The following is a 19,805-nucleotide window of genomic DNA, read 5'->3' as shown; positions in this document are numbered from 1 at the left end:
CATTAGTAACAAAGAAACAGAATTTCCGGAGGATGAGGCCCAGAAATCAGGAGTTTAAAAAGATTCCCAGGTGATTCTAATGTGCAGCCAAGGTTGAGAACCACTGCTCTAGATACTCATGTCTTCTTCCAATTCCCAGTGTCCATGGAGGTCCAGCCCCTAGCAGAGGGGCTGTGACCCAACAGAAAGTAACCAGAAAACTTAGGGTGTGGGTGTAGAGGAAAAGAATTGGTGGATAAATAAGCAAGGGTGCTCTGAAGAACAATTTTGAAGTTTGAGACAAGGCTTATACATCCCATCAGAGAAAATTGAAGTTTGGGTCACATTGTGAAGGCTTAGTTATTTTCATCTCCAGCTGATGGCTCTACCTGCACACCTGCTACAGATTTCCCTTCTAATAGGTTTGTAGGGGCCTTGTGAGTCCAGGCACAGAAAACCAACACTTTAGTGAAGTACCTTTGTTAATTAGATACCACTAACTAATCAAGGTATTCCAAATGGAAGATTCCCTTTGGTAATTGATGTTACGTGTAAAGAAAAGGGTCGAATTGTAGAATTCTATGGAACAGAATAAAATATAGCAAATTAAAATCGTATTTTTAAGAAATGTTTAGTCATACAAAAAAAATCCTCATGATATATGTAGGGGAAAAAAGCAGGATATAGCCTTGACCAGTGTGGTTCAATTGGTTTGAGCATTGTCCTGTGCACCAAAAGGTTGCCAGTTTGATTCCTATCAGGGCACATGCCCATGTTTCAGGTTCAATTCCCGGTATCTCTCTCTCTCTCTCTCTCTCTCTCTCTCTCTCTCTCTCTCTCTTCCTTCTGCTCTCCTCCCCCCCCCAAAAAAAAACCAATAAAAACATATTTTTAAAAGAGTATTTTAAAAATCAGGATATAAAATTGTATGTAGCCCTAACCGGATTGGCTCAGTGGATAGAGCATCGGCCTGCAGACTAAAAGGTCCAGGTTTGATTCTGGTCAAGGGCATGTACCTTGGTTGCGGAAACATCCCCAGTAGGAGGTGTACAGGAGGCAGCTGATGGATGTTTCTAACTCTCTATCCCTGTCCCTTCCTTTCTGTAAAAAATCAATAAAATATATTCTTAAAAAATTATACGTAATCTCTGACTTCATTTCAGTAAAGGACACACACTTACTAGTATATTTTGTACATAAAAGTGAAGAAAAAAGATTTGAAAGAATACCATGAAATGTCAATAATGGTTAGCTCAGTGGAACTTGCCAGGAATTTTTATTTTATTTTCATACTTCTCTGTATTTTACAAATAATTTTAAGATGAGCATTTGTTATTTTAAGTCAGTGAAACTATTTCAAAATAAGTATCTTTTATGATAGTATTTTTTTGTTTGTTTTAATTAAATCTTTATTGATCAGATTATTACATTTGTTCTTCCTTTTTCCCCCATAATTCCCCTCCACCCAGTTCCCACCCACCCTCCACCCTTACTCCCCACCCATTGTCCTCATCCATAGGTGTACGATTTTTGTCCAGTCTCTTCCCGCATCCCCCACACTCCTTTCCCCCCCAAGAATAGTCAGTCCATTCCCTTTCTATGTCCCTGATTCTATTATAATCACCAGTTCATTCTGTTCATCAGATTATTTATTCACTTGATTTTTAGATTCACTTGTTGATAGATGTGTATTTGTTTTTCATAATTTGTATCTTTACCTTTTTCTTCTTCTTCCTCTTCTTAAAGGATACCTTTCAGCATTTCATATAATGCTGGTTTGGTGGTGATGAACTCCTTTAGCTTTTTCTTATCTGTGAAGCTCTTTATCTGACCTTCAATTCTGAATGATAGCTTTGCTGGATAAAGTAATCTTGGTTGTAGGTTCTTGCTATTCATCATTTTGAATATTTCTTGCCACTCCCTTCTGGCCTGCAAAGTTTCTGTTGAGAAATCAGCTGACAGTCGTATGGGTACTCCCTTGTAGGTAACTGATTTTCTTTCTCTTGCTGCTTTTAAGATTCTCTGTCTTTTGCTCTTGGCATTTTAATTATGATGTGTCTTGGTGTGGTCCTCTTTGGATTCCTTTTGTTTGGGGTTCTCTGTGCTTCCTGGACTTGTAAGTCTATTTCTTTCACCAGGTAGGGGAAGTTTTCTGTCATTATTTCTTCAAATAGGTTTTCAATATCTTGCTCTCTCTCTTCTTCTGGCACCCCTATAATTCGGATGTTGGTACGCTTGAAGCTGTCCCAGGGGCTCCTTACACTATCTTCGTATTTTCGGATTCTTTTTTCATTTTGCTTTTCCAGTTGGGTGTTTTTTCTTCTTCATATTTCAAATCTTTGACTTGATTCTTGCGATCCTCTGGTCTGCTGTTGGGAGTCTGTATAATATTCTTTATTTCAGTCATTGTATGCTTAATTTCTAGTTGGTCCTTTATCACAACATCGAAGGTCTCACTACATTTCTTGAGGGTCTCATTGAGTTTATCGGCGGTTTCTAGAAAATTCTTGAAAAACCTTAAAAGTGTGGTTTTGAACTCTATATCCAGTCGTTTGCTTTCCTCCATTTCTGTCATTTGTGTCCTGTTTCTTTGTCTCAGCATTTTTTATGCTTCGCTGTGTCGATAGAGTGGCTTTCTGTGCTAAGTGTCCTATAGGGCCCAGTGGCTCAGCCTCCCCAATTACCTGAGGTAGAGATTCTTGGTGCACCCCCTTGTGGGCTTTGTGCACAGTATTGTTGTAGTTAAGCCTTGATTGTTGTAGGTAACACTGGGAGGATTTGACCTCCAGGCCAATTGGCTGTGAGAATCAGCTGTGTCTATGGTGGGAGAACTTCTGTGCTGAAGACACCCTTATGGGGCAAGACTTGCTTCAGTGGAGCTTTGGTGCTCACTGAGTCTGCCCCCTGAGTGTGTCCCTTATGGATCTGAGGAGTTGTAATTGGATGGTCCCACTCTGACCAATGGGTACACTGGCTCTTGGATCTAAGGAGGTGCTAATCTAGCCTCTGCCTGAGGCTACCCAGCAGAAGCCAGCTGTAAAGCAATGCAAGTTGCCCTGGGGCCTTGGGGCAGCTGCAGTTTGTTAAGTAATTTTCAGATTACAAAGGGCCGGGCCTTTCATATGAAAAAGCCTCCGTGCACGGCTTGGGTGGGGTGGAGTCCCAGGGGATCAACAGAGCGAGCAGAGGGAGCAGTATGGCTGCTCTCAGTCCTGCCCTCAGAGGCCCCGGCAATCGCTGCAAGTGCCTCCGAGAGAAAGCTGCCCTTGAGTTCCGACCGATGCCAGACAGTCCCATTTCTCCCGTATGAGTCTGGGTCCCCAGAGACTCGCCCGAACTGGAGCTCAGAGCCTGAGACTCCCTCCCGATTGAAGAAGACAATCGTGTCCTCTGCCGCCAGGCCTCTCCGCATGCACCTCCACACCTTTGTATTTTACTTCCGCACCACACCTCCTCTGAGTCTCGGTATGCTTTTCTCTTTCCTTCTAGTTGTAGAATTTCCACTCAGCCAGCCTTCCTGTGGTTCTGGATGATGTCTGTTCCGTCTTTTAGTTGTATTTTTGAAGTGGCTGTGGTTGTGCGAGGCAGCAATCTCTGGTGTTTACCTATGCCGCCATCTTGGTTTCTCAATAGTATGTTTTTAACAGAATCTTGGATAATAAGATTCTCAGTCATGTTTTTTCTTTATTTTCTCTCAACTAATTAATCTGAAGCCAAACTTCCCCTCAACCCACTTCTCCTTCCAACAGTTTCCATTCCTTCATAGTTTTAACTATCTTAACTATCTCAAGAGGATGAGCCAATGGTGAGGGGAAAATTGCACTTCTACCATTCTTTGCTCCCAACATTTCTGTAACCCCTCACATGTAACAAATATAAAATGAAAGAGGAGTAAAAATTATAAATGTTGCTTTCAGATTTACGTTTAACCACTATATATCTGTTTTACTCATGAAAAAGTTAGAGTTGAGGAAGAAAGTTTGATAGATTTCCAAGCAATAACTCACAAACTTGGTTCTGACCATTCTGGGTTTGTTTGATATGTGGGGTTTTTGTTTGTTTGTTTTTTAGATTTTTTTGTTTTGTTTTGTTTTGAGAGAGAGAGAGAGACTGTGTTCCAAACTCAAGTATATTTCAAAATGTTCTTATATGCCTTGATACAATCTATATATATAAAAGCCTAAGAGACCGAATGACCAAACAACCGGTCGACCAGCCACTATGCCATGCACTGACCACCAGGGACAGATGCTCAACACAGGAGCGGCCCCCTAGTGGTCAGTGCACTCCCACAGCAGGAGTGCCACTCAGCTGACCAATCCTTCCTGGTGGCCCACCAGCCCGGCAGCAGCCACTCACTCCCTCCCTAATCCTACAAGTCCAATCTCTGGAGAATGGATCAGACACCAAAAGACCAGGGCCACTGTCCCAATCCCGACAGTGCCACCTGCCTCCTAGAAGTCAGTCTCGGCACCGTGGCTGCTTCCCCTCTCTAGATGCTCTGCAAGAAAGAAATGATATAAAAGCAGCCACCAGGTGGCTCCCGACAACCGGTGTGAATGTTAGCAAGATGGATTCCCAGGCCAGCAAGGGCATTGCACTGCTCCTCCAGAGGGCCAGTGGCATCCCAGGCCCCCCCACCCCCCTTGGGATGGGCACCAGACACAGGGCTCACAGCTGGTGAGTGCCACTGCAGTGGCGCAAGTCTCTCCCGATCAGGACTGACTGGGTCAGGCTATCTATGTAGAAAACTAAGGATAAAACTTTTGAAATCTAGCTTACTGAAGAAGACGTTTGTTTGATAGCTGACATGATGCACCTCCATTTCAACTCCATTTCCCCAATCAGGATAGCTAACATTTTTTATTTCTTTTTCACTATAAATTGTACACACACACACACACACACATGTTTAAGGCCACTTGACTTCATAGTCCACTCAAAAAGTAATTCAAAGACACTCATCTAATCCATTTCTTCTCAACAATGAGTCTAGTTTGACTGTAGAAAAAGAAATATTGAAGAATCTTCTGGACAGGCTTTGAACACCCCTGGGAAAGGGCACTTTCAGGGAATGGTTAAGTACTTTGAAAGCCCTAAGGAGCTTTGTAGCTTGGAATAACCTTATCACCTCACAACAGCTTTTTGCAAACAAAAATCTTTCAAGCTTCATCAAAAAGACCAGTGAGCAACAATTTGAAGAATGAGGTTTTCCTTGTATCAGGTTATAGAGCTCAGCAGTTCCAACCTTTTTGTTCTGTTATACTTCTGATCTAAATAAGGAATTATTTATTACCAGAAAACAATGGTATTCCGATCACAAGCCTTTACAGAGCATTGACTTTGATCCTCAACTATATGTAGAGGTTTAGGGAGGAGAAGGCTACCTATTTGGTGAGAATCCTAAGATCCACTCTTAGAAGCTGCCTCTCCAGGCAGAAGACACTTGGGACTCTGGTCATTGGAAATGAACCTAACAACTTCTTGATCTCCATTTGTTATTTTATTGCATGCTTTCTCAGTACCTTGAAGTTTCATTTTCCCATGTGGATGGAATTTCTTCTCCATGCCAGAAAACAAATGGATTGGTTCAATGTGAATTTTTGACAAAATTATCAAGGGATTAGTTTATGTTCTTCCATTAATGTTTCCTGGTAGTAGTCTAGGGAATATTCATGATACGATACACGTTCCTATGACACAACATTTCGCTCTTCCTCACATGGAATTGGGGTGTCCTTGCTAAAATGGAGCCCCAAAGATTTTTAAAATCTTGAATAAGGCAGCTGGGGAAATTGTCACTTAAAAGCAACATTTAATATACTTTGAATACTCTGTGGGCGCAGACTATTTCTTGAGTTCTGGGAAAATCATCCAAATAGCCCTTTCAGTTTTCAAATGAAAAGCAAAGATGCTCTTCTGAAATGGAGATATTTGAGACTGGTGGCTATTAAGAGCTAAACTGCTCTGGGGTGGGGGGTAATAGAAAGTTGCCTCTAGTATAGACAACACTGATCTCTGCAGGTTAGGTTTCCTTCAGAGAAATGTGCACTGTCTTATTATGGGTTGAGTCTTCTTGTGCGTGCTCTGGGAATCCCTGAGGGACAGAGGTAAGATGGGAGGGAGAGCGGGGATGGGGAGAGGGGGCAGGGAGTGGATGGGAGAAGATCAGTGGTTGTCAGGAAATCTGTACCTGGGGTCCAAGGCTGAAGGAGGAACTGTTTTCCAAAGAGACTGTGAAACGTAGGGAAATGTAGAAATGGTTTTGAGTATCTGTATTGGGAAATGGGGTGCCAAAATCACTATAGTTTCATTCTTAATGAATTGTGACCTTGGTTAAATATTCTCATAGTTTATTCTCACAGGTTGACTAAACTTCTACATGCATGTTACACACCAAAGGAATAAGACTCCCATTGTTACATCTCTTTTTACCACATTAATATTTGACCTGCTTTAGTGGAGAAGGAAGTATGGTAGTTTTGCATTAATATGCTGTAGATTATTTTAGTCTGATGTTTTAATTACATTAAGTAGATTTTTTAGTTGTAGATATTTTTTAAATGCTTGCATTAAGGGTCTCATTCGCTAATGATTCTTTTATAATTTGTGATTTATTTAAAAGAAAGGATATACTTCCTGCTATGTGTCATGAAGCATGCTAGGTAAGGCCTGCCCTTTAGAAGCTCACACTTTCTTTGGCAGGTAGATAATTGCTAGACAGTATGAAAAATATCATAATTGAGATAATCACATGTTTGCAGGAAGTCCTGAGGAGGCAGACACTACATGATCCTGGTGTCATTGGAAGCTTAGAGTGGGGGTGGTGGGAAGGCATGGAAGATCTTCCCTAGGTGGAAATGATGGAATAGCATTAACATGGTCAAGAAGCAAGAGGAAGGTGTTCTAAGGTGAAAAATCATAATTGACACAGGAGGTCACAAATATGCAAGATGTGTGTATGCAGACTATATGGGACTTGGTTGAATTAGGGCATAACCTTTGAGATGAGAGCCAGTGGATGAGGAGGTGGGAGGGCTTAGCTGAGGCCAACATGTCTAAGGACTTGGAAATAAAGATAAAAGTTCCAACATAGCCAAGTAGATACCATAAAACCCATTGCTGAATATATGATGGTCAATTTGCTTCTGGTAGAAACAACATCTAACACATTTCTTTATTTGCTTGGTAAACCCATAGTGGTTTAAATCAACAAGTAAGTTTGTTATATGTAGGAACCCTGAGGGCAATGAAGAGATAACTTCCTAACTCCTAATATACGAATAAGGAGAATGATTAAAAAGCAGACGTGAGAACCTAAACACTCTCCAGTTTGGGTCATTTAGTATAGTTTATTTTATGGGTCAAAAAAACTTTTTAAAAGCTAGATAGTAAATATTTTAGCTTTTGCAGGTTGTACAGTATCTATCACAGCTACTCACCTCTAGCATGAAAGCAGGTGCAGAGTATACACAAATAAATGGATGCAACTATGTCCCATTAAGTCATGAAGTTTTACTAGTACTTAAAGAGCAGAGAGAGGGCCACATTTGGCTCCACACATAGTTTACCAACCCCTGGGCTAATGACCCCTGAAGGCAGTGTTGCATTAAAACACAGCACCATAATTAATGTTTATAATTATGGCCTTGGCTCAGCAAGAAAAGTTTTAATTACATTTAGTAATTTAGTGTTCTTCATTTAAAAAACCAGAAAAATTTGTGATGTTAGAAAGAGTCTATCCAGAGTTAGAAGGAATTTTGGTGTTTAAGGGATAAACACTAAGCTATACAGAAGGTAATAATGAGAAAAAAGAATAGCACATTCCCTATGTTAGCATGGCTGAAGTTGTTATCCCTATGGATTTATGTGTGAGCATGTATATAGTATTGATACATGTGTTCTAGACCTGCACTGTCTGGCACCATAAGCACTAGCTTCACATGGCTCTTGAGCACTTGAACTGTGGCTGGTATGGCTGAGGAACTCCATTTTTTGCTTTACTTATTTTGGAGTAAAAATTAAAAGCAGATATTTTAATGACTGAAAAACTTTAAAATATTTTGATGCAACTTTGCTGAACTTTCTCAACATAGTTTTTGGAAATCTAAACACAGATTGATTATTTCTCATGAAAATTTTGCATCCAACTTGAGGAGTGTATTGCATTACGTTTCTCTTGGACAACACATCTAATATATTTCTTCTGAATAGACTACCATAGAGCAGGAAGTCAACATTTTTTCTTCTGTATGTGAACAGTTGAGAGAGATGAGACCACAGAGGGTCTGTGCCATAGCGAGTTAATGGGAGAGAAGTGATTTATCCATAGTTCTACTATTCCAGCTCTTTGGCTCATCCTATTGAACTGTGGTGCCTTAATAACCCTTAATGGAATCAAATCTCCCCTGAGATATCTTTAAATCTGCATTTTTTGGCTAATGTGAATTCTGATGTTTGTGAAGAGACCGATAGTTGCAGTGATCAATTGTCATTCCCAGGTGGTAGGGCCTCTTGTTCTCCACAGGCCATGATACTAAAGAACTGGCCCAGCACCAGCAGTTCAATTAAACATTCACATCCTGATGACCCCTTGAGAAAAATAAAAAAATAAAAATCAGATTTGTTCTTTGTTTGTCTGAAAATTCCCCACAATAGCTGTATGTATGGCAGCAGAACCAGACCCAAGTTTCCTGAATCCCAGAAAAGTTTTATCTCTTTCAATTCTCATTCAAAGCCAAATCAAGGGTAAAAGTCAAGGGCAAAAATACCCAACAAGAATTTAATGCTAACTTTCTCCAATTTGAGATTTCAGCAATAACATTTTGTTATCATTGCACCTACACGTCTTTCCTGCCAGAAGCCAAAAGACTGATAATCAAAACATTAACATGTTGCACAGTCTGAGCACCCACCAATCAGAATGAATGCTGGCAGAGCTGGGAGGAATTTGGGTATCCACTTCATTTCAAGTCCCATATTTCTTACCTCCTCTCACGTTTGCTTTACATTCCACACCCAGAGTTCCCCATGATCTCTCGAGAGCTCCGCTGACCCTGCAGCCACTTTGATGGGGGTTCAAGAGTCCTTTCTAGCTCTCCCAGATCCCCCTGTCCATGGAGCTAGTAGCCATTGCCCCAGACGTGGGCCTTCTACTAAACTGTTCATCACACAGAACCACAGCACTGCTTGACCACAGTAACACCATCATGATGACTTTGCTGAAGACTGTCCTCCATCTCTCCCATTGAATTCCATCTTCCACCTTCAGTGGCTGCAAATCCACCCTTGGATGCAGAACTGGAACCCAATTGTCCTTGTGGAAGCCTGTCCCCATCCCTCTCACTCTCTGCCCTCCCCATCCCCCACCCCCTGTCAAGCCATATCTCAACCTCTCTCCAGTGGATGTATGAAGATGTCCCCTATGCTCATGTAGCTTTCTTCTCATTTGCCCATGGGAGATAAATGGGTAGAAATTAGATTTCACTTGGTGGTTTTTCCCCACATGTAATATTCCTTCTATATTTGTAATTTGACAAGAACGAACTATGGTTAATAATACTGAATTGTAAGTTTGAAAGTTGCTAAAAGGTTGCCAAAAGTTGCTTTAAAGTTCTCATCCTAAGAAAAGAAATTTGTTACTGTGTGATTGACTCATTGTGACCATTTCACAACATATACATATATAGAATCATTATGTTGTACACCTAAAATTATTATGAAGTTATATGTCAATATCTCAATTTTAAAAATAAATAAATCTAATAAAAATAATTTTAAATGCTTTTTTCTAACCTAAGTATCTCTCATAAATAGACTTGATGAACAAACATTGAGTCATGATACATTCATTTCATGGAGTACTATTAACACATACACTGAAAATAAATGAACCACAACTACCTTTACCAACATGGGTCCATTTCACACACATAATGTGGCATTAAGGAAGCCAAAATCAAAACAATCTTTTGTATGATTCCATTTATGTAAAGTTCAAATGCAATCAAAACTAAATGATTGCTAGAAGTCAGGGTAGGCGTTACCTATAAAGAAGAGCAAGAGAAAGGGGGTTACGGGTTGCTTCAAGGAGGGGTTCAGAAGGCTGTCAGGATTTACTTCTTGCCCTGGTGGTGACTACATAGAGGAGTTCACTTTATGATAAGTCATTGAACCATAAACTTATAATTTATCCGTTTTCTGTAGGTGTTTAACCCCCCAATAGAAAAGTCAAGAAATCTGTTTTCTAATAAATAGAAAAATAAAATAAATTATATTCAATATTCAGTGACAAAGACTAATGTTTTCTCCAGTGCAAAATAGGTAACACAACCTTGATTTGATTTGAGGTAATCCATCAGCATTTCCAATGGTTCCAGAAATTTCACCATCAGAAATTCAGCTTTTGTGGTTAAACCATGATCCTATTATACTGATAGAAAGTATATCACAGATGTTGGGGGTTAGTTCAACCTTATAGCATCAGGCTTAAGTGGGAGAGCTCTGCAGTCAGACTGCCCAGATCCCATTCTGGTTCTACTACTCACTATCGGTTCCAGTCACTTTTGCTATATAACAAACCACCCCAAAACCTCATGACTTGAAACAGCAACCATTTTATTCTGCTCATAGATTCTGTGTGTCCGAAATTTTTGGAAGTGCTCATCTGAGTAATTCTTTTGCTCCTTGTATCATTGACTAAGATCACTCAGTGATTCTCAGCTGGCAGATGAGCTGGTCTGGAGGGTTCAAGACAGTTTCATTCACATGATGAAACTGGAGATAAAAAAAACTCACAGGCTCAGATTGCCGACCAAAGCATGTACAAGTGACCCTCTCTGTGTAACTTGTCTTTTCCCAATATGGCAGCCTCAGGTAATCAGACATCACACATCACACGGCAGCTCAGGGCTGTAAGTACAAGTGTTTCAGTGATCAAAGCAAAAGTGACATAGGAATGCAGACTAGTGCAACCACTGTGGAAAGCAGTATGGAGTGAACTCAAAAATTAAAAATGGAACTGCCTTATGACCCAGTGATTTCATTTCTAGGAATTTATCTGAAGAAACCCGAAGCACTTGAAAGAATATGTGTAATTTGTACCTTTATGTTCATTGATGTGTTATCTACAATAGCAAAGATTTGGAAGCAGCCCAAGTGTCCATCATTAAATGAATGGGGGGAAAAGGCTGTGATACATTTACACAATGGAATACTACTGGCTTGTACAAAAGAAGGAAATCTTAACCTTTGCAACAGCTTGGATGGACCTGGAGAGCATTATGCTAAGTGAACTAAGCCAGTCAGAGAAAGACAAGTACCATATGATTTCACTCATATGTGGAATCTAATGAACAAAATGAACTAACAAGCAAAAATAGAGACAGACTCATAGATAAAGAACAGGTTAACAGCTGTTGGGGGGGTTGGGAGGTGGCTGGAGGAATAGAAAAATTGAGAAAAAATAAAAAAAGAGGGAGAGAAACTCATGAACACAGACAACAGTGTGGTCACTGCTCTGGGAAACAGAGATGGGGTGAGGTGAGAGGGTGTAGAGGAATAAATGGTGATAGATGGAGATTTGAGTTGGGGTGGTGAACACACAATACAGTGTATAGATGATGTGTTGTAGAATTATGCACCTGAAACCTGTATAGTTTTTTAACCAGTGTCACCCCAATTAATTCAATAAAAAGGAAATAATAAATAAATAAAAATATAGAAAACTTGAAAAACTGCAGAAGCCAAGTAGTGTCACATTAGCCATATTATATTAGGTATCACATTAGCCATATTCTATTAGGTAAAGTAGTCAGAAATCCATTCAGATTCAAAGGAAAGAGATATAGACCTAACCCCTTAATGGAAAGTGTCACTAGATCACATTGTCCAAGAACATGTAGGATGAGAAATCTTGTTGCGGTCATCTGGGAAAATTACCACCTAGCACACTTGCCATGTGACTTGGGGTAAGTCTTTTAAACTCACCAAGACTCAGTTACTTCATTTGTAAAATGATGGTAATAATATTTAGCCACCTCGTGAGGACTGATGAGAGCAGTGCCAGGGTCTTAGGATGAGATCAGGAAACATTACTCATTTACCTGCTCATGAAGGTAGCAGGAGAGGAGAAAAGTGGAGGAGGAGAGAGAGATGGTGCTAGAGTAAAAGTCAGAGGTTGGGCACAGGTAGAGGGGCACAGAGGGGAGGAACAGGCAAGTTGAACAATAAGGGTTATTTCCAACGATGGCAAAGTGGCTCCGAAAACAATGTGGGCAAGAACAAAAGACAAACCTGCTCAGCTTCCCAATTTTTCACAGGATTGGCCTTGTTACTTTGTGAAGCCAGCTGTGGGAGATGACTTATCTATAAAAGTCACTTTCATTAGAAACATCTGATTTTCTTCATTCTTAGGGTTGCCAAGTAAAAATGAAAGAGGGACCTGCTTTTGACACCTCCCGACACTGACAACAATGAGTAAACTTCCTTGGTCTCTGAACAAATGAACACCAACCTTTCTGGGCCTTGGTGGTGCCCTGGGATTTGCTATAGAAATGGAAGGATGAAACAAACTTTAAGTGAGATAAATGAATCTCTTCCAAACAACTCCCAGATGAGCCAGGTGAAGGGTATCTGTAATATGGGATGTTTTATTAATACTTAGTGGAAAGAGCCAAAAACTCTAAGCCACTTGTCATTTGTGATATAAACCTTTTCAGCAAATGACAAAAACAGAGGCTATGTAAATTAACACTTGGCATGGAACTAACATAAGAGCTTCACAGAACTGGTTTGGTAAGCATGATGCATCTCCAGTGACAAGTTAAATGGGTTATAACATATTTTAATTGCAAAATACAGAAATATATGAAAGACAAAGTAGATAATAAACATTATTACATGTTTTCTACATAGATTTAATGTCACCCTTTTGGCTTGTCAAGAAAGAATAGTTATTGAGCAACTACTGAATACTAAATTGGAGTTGTGTGGAAGCCATAGCTTCTGCAGTCTTGCCATGACTATACAAATTTAAGAACGGCAAAGTTATGCTAATTGTGATTCTATACTAGAGAAACTGATTATAATCTTGGACTTTGAGCTTTCAATCAAATGAACGGGGGTCGGAGCGGGGAGCTACAGATATTTGCTCAGTTTCTATCATGGGCACAGGCCTGATATGTATAGTGAGTTATAAAAAGTTAAGATCCAACTGCTATTGTCATGAGTATCATAACTAGTGGAGGAGACAGAGCCATACATCAATAACTCTATTATGAAGCTCATAAAGATCACAGACCATAATGAAGATAAAAACATCATTCGTTGGGGATGTTTGGAAAAGTGTGAATCGTTCCAACAGGGGCATAGTGAACGGAAAAAGCTTATTAAAGAAAGTATAATTTGAAGAGGAGCCTTAAAAAATAGGCAGTGCTGCCCTAGCCAGTTTGGCTCAGTGGATAGAGTGTCGGCTTGAGGACTGAAGGGTCCTGGGTTCGATTCTGGTCAAGGACACATACCTCAGTTGCAAGCTCCTCCCTGGCCCAAGCCCTGAGTGGGGTGCATACAGGAGGCAACCAATCGATATGTTCCTCTCACACTGATATTTCTCTTTGTCTTTCCCTCTCTCGTCCACCCTCTCTAAAAATCAATGGAAAAATATCCTTGGGTGAGGAATAAAAAGAAAAAAAAGTCATGTTAAGTAAATCAATATGGCCTTTGTGGTGGATATGGAATTAAAAGAGTAGATAGAGGCACAGACAAAGAAGAAGAAGAAGAAGAAGAAGAAGAAGAAGAAGAAGAAGAAGAAGAAGAAGGAGGAGGAGGAGGAGGAGGAGGAGGAGGAGGAGGAGGAGGAGGAGGAGGAGGAGGAGGAGGAGGAGAAGGGAAATATTTGAATGCCCAGTACAATAGTTCAGACCGTATTTTCCATGATAGATAGATGCTTTAGAGAAGCTTAACTATATGAAACTTAGTGACTAAGAGGAAAAACAGTGGCAGAGATGAACTTTTCTGTTTATTTCCCACCAACTGGGTTTATTGTCATGATGAATATTCAGGAGGAGTTCCTAATTCACTAAAATATAAGAATGGTACAACAGACTAAAAGGTAAGTTATCATGATTTGATTTGATTTCTGTAGGTAGGTTTTCGCCACTATATTTTTAAACTTCTCAGGACTTGATCTAATACATCTTTAAAAAGAGCTAATTGTGATAATATAAGCCTTGAAGACACATTGGGGGTGAGAAACATTAGATAAAAGATCAATTCATTTGACTACAAAATAAAAACTTTGGTGCAACTATAAAAAGGCTAAAAAATGCAAGAGTAAACAACACTTGCAATAAATAAGACAGATTCAAGTATAATATATTTTGGTAAGAAAAATCCTAAGAAATCAATAGATAATCAAAAGACTAAGATAACTAAGAGATGATTCACACACACACACACACACACACACACACACACACACACACACACACACAACAAATATAAATCAAAATGGGAAGTGTTCAACCTGAACAGCAGGAAAAAAATGCATGCTAAAATAGTGAGATGCCATTTAACAGAAACTGTACTTTAATAGCCCATTCTGCCAAGGTTGCAATAAAACTGTTATATTTATACATTGTTATGGCAGCATTAATTGGTGCAACTCTTAGAAATCTACTTGACAAAATATACCAAGTTATAAAAATTATGAATCTTACTCATGAGACTTGACCTAAAGAAAAATCCAAAAGAGGGGAAATTTACAAGTTTGAAGACATTAATTTCACTATAATTATAACAGTGAAAATATGAGAAAGGCAAAGTAAATTTAACAAGCAATTACTGAGTGACTCTCTACATTGGGCTTTGTGATAACAGTGAGGACAGCCAAGAAGGAATAGCTGCTGCCATCATGAGCTCACCCAAGGCAGAGCTTACTGTCCGTGTTTACAAATGAGAGTTCATTCAAAAACAAAGAAGAGGAGGCTATGCACCTGTCATGAGCCACACACTCCTCTAACCTCTAAGGCCAAGCTTCTGAACACAGGAATTAATTGCAGAGCTTTTTAAGTAGGTACATGTCTAAGCCTCACCATCAGGAGATTCTGACTCATTCCATTTAGCGATTTTAGTTGGCCTTTTGGATCAGTTAACCACACTGAAAATATGTAAGAAAAATACACTTGCATGCAGATGTGTTTGACATTGCTAATCAGACCATTATGCTTGTCAAATGCTCTGTTAAAGAATAGTACTGCACAACCATGAAAAATTAAAGTGTTATAAAATTTAGCCTCCATTCATAGGCTGTTAGTGACTCTAAATCAATAATTTGTTTGCATGGATGTTGAAAGCATTTATGTTACAGAGAAAGTGTTACTATAAATATAGACATAAATTTTGTACTGGCCATGATAGAAATGAATGACTAAAATCTAAAATGAATTCTTTGCTCTCACCACTTTAAAAAACTTAGTGTCTATTATTAAAGTTATTCATAAAAATATATAATTAATCTGAAACTCACTAAACATCCCTTCCTTCTCTCTCTCTCTCTCTCTCTCTCTCTCTCTCTCTCTCTCTCTCTCTGAGTCCCTCCCTCCCTCTTTCCCATTCCCCTCACCCTCTCCCATCATCCCTCTCTCCTACTTTCCACTACAAATGATCCCCAAAAGGAAATTTCATTTTGTCTATATGGTATAAAAGTACTTTCTTAACTGTTCCATTTTTCCATGCTATAATTCTCCAGTTGTTTCAGATGTGCGTGATATTCACAAATCCTAATTGGTTGTATAATAGGAGCTGACAGCCTACACAGTATTAAGCCACTTCTACACCACCTATTTTCTGTATGCAAATCAGACAGAAACAAATGTTTGGCCCCAGCTGGGCAAAATGTCCCATTTAGAATTCTTTTCCTCTTCTTTGTTCTTTGATGTTCTGCAAATGAGCTTTAGAACTCCACTCTTCACACAATTCAATTTTACAGACCCATTATCTGAGATATAATGTGGAGGTTAAATATATCAGGGCAGCCATTATGTGAAAATAATTAACAGTAATGAATAATGCACTAATTCCACTGATGAGAGATGGTTATATGTGTAATGAAGTGTTGGGGCAGCCCTGACAAATGAAATTAAAATATTTAAACACTGTTTTATGATATTACTTTGCTCATATAATTTCCTTTACCTACAATGAGCCACTTGGATTATCGTCATTATCTTGACAGCTCTGAAGGATGAAATAGTGCGGGTTAATGTGACAGCGATTAGTCAGAGGGAAAATCCATCACCCAGGGCAGAACAGGCTGAGGCAGAAAGGGCCTCCACACTGTCCTGTTTCCAACACGAGAAGAATGATACTATCAACATCACTTCAATATTAAATGGATTGAATTATCTTGTCATTCAGTTACAGCCTCTGAAGAACTACCTATTTGTACCTGCAAAAGAAAGGTCAGCCTTTCTTAATCACCCATAAAAATATGTTGATGGATTCTTTATATCAATAATAGTGACAGGAACAGAGACAGGAAAGAAGGGTGGCGATTTAAAAGCAAGAAGTTTCTCCCTCAAGTCCTTGCAGGGGGGTTTCCCCCTAGTAATTTCTACTTAGTTGAAATTGAATTTCAGAATCCAAACCATTGAGGACACCATTGCCTGCTTACTCTCTTGACTCGGAGACAATTACATCAGACTCCTGTTTTTAAAGCAAATTCTACCTCTGCTGAACTTTATTCTATGAATAGTCTTTGGAACAATTATTCCTAAGCTTGTCATCTTTCAAGATGTAGCAAGTTTGAATTTTTAAAACCTAGTGATGTGATCATCTAGCTGTTCTTTATTAAACTTGATTCTAATATTCACTCTAAAATACCTGATGCAAAAGAAAGTCGTTGGTAACATGAGTGGAAGCTATCATATCGCCAATATTCACTTGTATGGTCATAATTTCAGTTTATAAACTGACAACAGGAGTATCTTTTCTAGATCTTCTACTTGTGTAAAATGTGTAAAACACTTAAAATCCTATTGTGTACTTTATTTTCTTTTGCTTTTAACCAATTGTGAATGAATGGAGAAACTGCTGCAATTAGAACAGGTTTCTAGGGACTTTTGGTCCAGAATTTTCTTTGCCATTGATTACAAAATGACTTGTTTTGATTCTGCTCCCATGAGAGTAAAAATAAGGTTATGCTCATTAAAGAAAAAAGCAAGCTTATGTTCTGGTCCACCTTCCCTTAACTAGTACCAATATATTGGAAATTCTCCTGTGCAACAAGGCATCATTATTTGAAGTGTGAAAATAGTATGTTTTGTTTCCTGATATTTAAACTTGAGTTTGAAAGTCCTTTTCCTTTATTTCAAGCCAGAATCCATTTCCAGAAAAACAAGAGCATCAGTTTGCTGGCCTGGCCCTTCTAACATCAGGACACAACACATCAAGGCAAGAGTCACATATTCACAAACACTCTTCAAACTATAAAATATGCAACTCAAGTGTCTGCTGTTCTGCATACATAAAGCAAGAGAATAGCCATCCCGCAGATCAATGGAGTAAATATACAAACACCAGGAAAGCCTCAGGTGTGGATTGAAATGCTCATTTTCATCTGGGCAGACAATTAAAGTTTTGGAGATCCAAAAGTACAATATGATAAAACTCTGTTAACACCAATACCAGGGGACTAAGATAATACTGTGTAAAGGGTAAGGTTAGCTATGTATCATCAGTCTATTCATAGTTGAACTTGCAGTTATATCAAAATGCAAGGCTCATTATGTAAGGAGTGGTGTTGCAGTTACTTACTAGATTTATGTAAATATCTAATCTAATTGCAACATCATTTTTGAATACGAATTTATTACCAGCTCTGACCAGCACCTCAGCTATCCTTAAGAAAAGCCAAAAAGGATAAAAAGTGTGTAGCACTCCAAAACAATCTTTGTGAGCAAATTAAAGAAATGTATGACATCATGTATAACATGTTTCTATCCCAGGAAAAATGAACCCTTGAAAATAATATATCCCTTTCTTAAGCTTCTTGTATTTGTTTTGGGGAAAAATTACAATTTACTTCAATTATGTGACAATGAAGTGCCTCGGTAATAAATCTAACATTAAAAAAATCATTTCCAGCAAATTACTCCAATAAAATCAATGGAGGTCAGGCTCAGCTGTAGCAACAAATAAATGACATGCTATTGACAGGCTGGATAGACTTAATTGTCATTTATAAAGGTTAAGGGGATAAAACAATCTAATAGAAAGCAGATTTTACTAAACAAAAAAATGGGAGTGAGTGAGATAAATCGAGAGGGTAAAGTTAGGCATGAACAGCCTCCACAGTCTCCTGGCCCGGCTGGTCCCAGAGCAAAAATGTGAGTCATTCTAAGTCTCAGCAGCATGTGTGTTTGATTCAGTCAATATTTATCTGCTGTGGGGCTGCTTTGTGAGCTTTCTCCCTTTTAGATATTGAAGTCATGAAACAGATTTTCTGCTAATAGAAAATGAAGAATTGATAAAATTGAATAACAGTAGCCAGGTTAAAAGCAGTTTGACCCATTTCAAAATTCCAGTAGCTGCATCTTTGAGAAAAGCAAACACTGAGAGACGACCGCTTCCCATATCTCTGACATGAAAGTAGCGCGCTAATTCTGACAGTGTTCTTCACCAGACATAACCCTAGATTCCAAACAGTGGTGTGTTGTTTAAAAGTCATGTTTGTAAACACTGTGAAACATAACCAAATGGGTCTGGAAAGATCCTCCCAGCTAACCATTTCCCTCCTGCAGGTTGCAGCGATGTTTAGAATGGCCTGGGTCAAACAGCTTTGTCTGCACAGATTTCTCAGCATAGACTCTAAAGTTTGCCTTACCTGAAAATGTCCACGATGTTTGCTCTGAATCATAAATGGAGATGTCCATGGTCTTTGCTCTGAATCACAAATGGGTTCTCAGCTATAGTTTTAATGGAAAAAAACAAAAACATTTTGAAGTGATCCAGCTCTCCTGAAACCATAACTTCATAGAATCTCAAAAAGTAAAAAGGACCGTAGATCATTGAATCCGACCACTTCCTTTTTCAGAAGAGAAAACACAGAAGCAGAGAGAATAAGAGAATCTTTGTTTAAGGGCCTAGGTCCGAACTAGTGGAAATAAAAATTATTTTTTCATCTTCTCATTTCAGTTGGACTTTATAAAGATGGGAAGGTCCAAATGGACTTATTGCATACAACCATATAGAGGGGCTAAAATCATACAGAAAGGCTTGAACAAGGTCCAGGAATAATCACGATGCTTTAGTTGCTCTCACCTTACACCCCCGATTAATAATCCACTCCCAAATACACCCACCAAAGAACCCGGTGTATGAATTGAGAGTGTTTAGCTGTCTTCAATCCAACCATGATGTCAATATAAAAAAATTTTCAAAACTACAGCTCAAGTGTCGATTTCTCTCCTAAGATCACTATCACTTTTTTATTTCTACCAAGATGGTTTCCAAATCAACCTTGGGAACAGAAATGATCACCTTTCGCTGAACAAGTGTCTACTGGAGGCTTCCCTGTTTCTCCTGATGACACTATCATCCTGAATTCTACTTCTCCATCTTTTATCTTCACCCAAGCAATCACATACCACCAATTCCTATGAAATGCTGCATTATCATTATCACATTTCCCTTTCTTTTCATTCCCACCACACCAGCTTTCATGACATCATAGAGAAGCAATATCCCAAGAGACTGGCTTCCGATTTTCCTCCACTCCCACTCTACCCTGCGTATACCTGCAAGATTTTATCTTGACCACAGAATCC

The sequence above is a fragment of the Myotis lucifugus genome, unplaced genomic scaffold (assembly GCF_000147115.1).
Source record: "Myotis lucifugus unplaced genomic scaffold, Myoluc2.0 scaffold_24, whole genome shotgun sequence".
Taxonomy (NCBI): Eukaryota; Metazoa; Chordata; class Mammalia; order Chiroptera; family Vespertilionidae; genus Myotis; species Myotis lucifugus.
The sequence above is the reverse complement of the archived record's forward strand: the minus strand, read 5'-3'. Positions refer to the sequence as shown.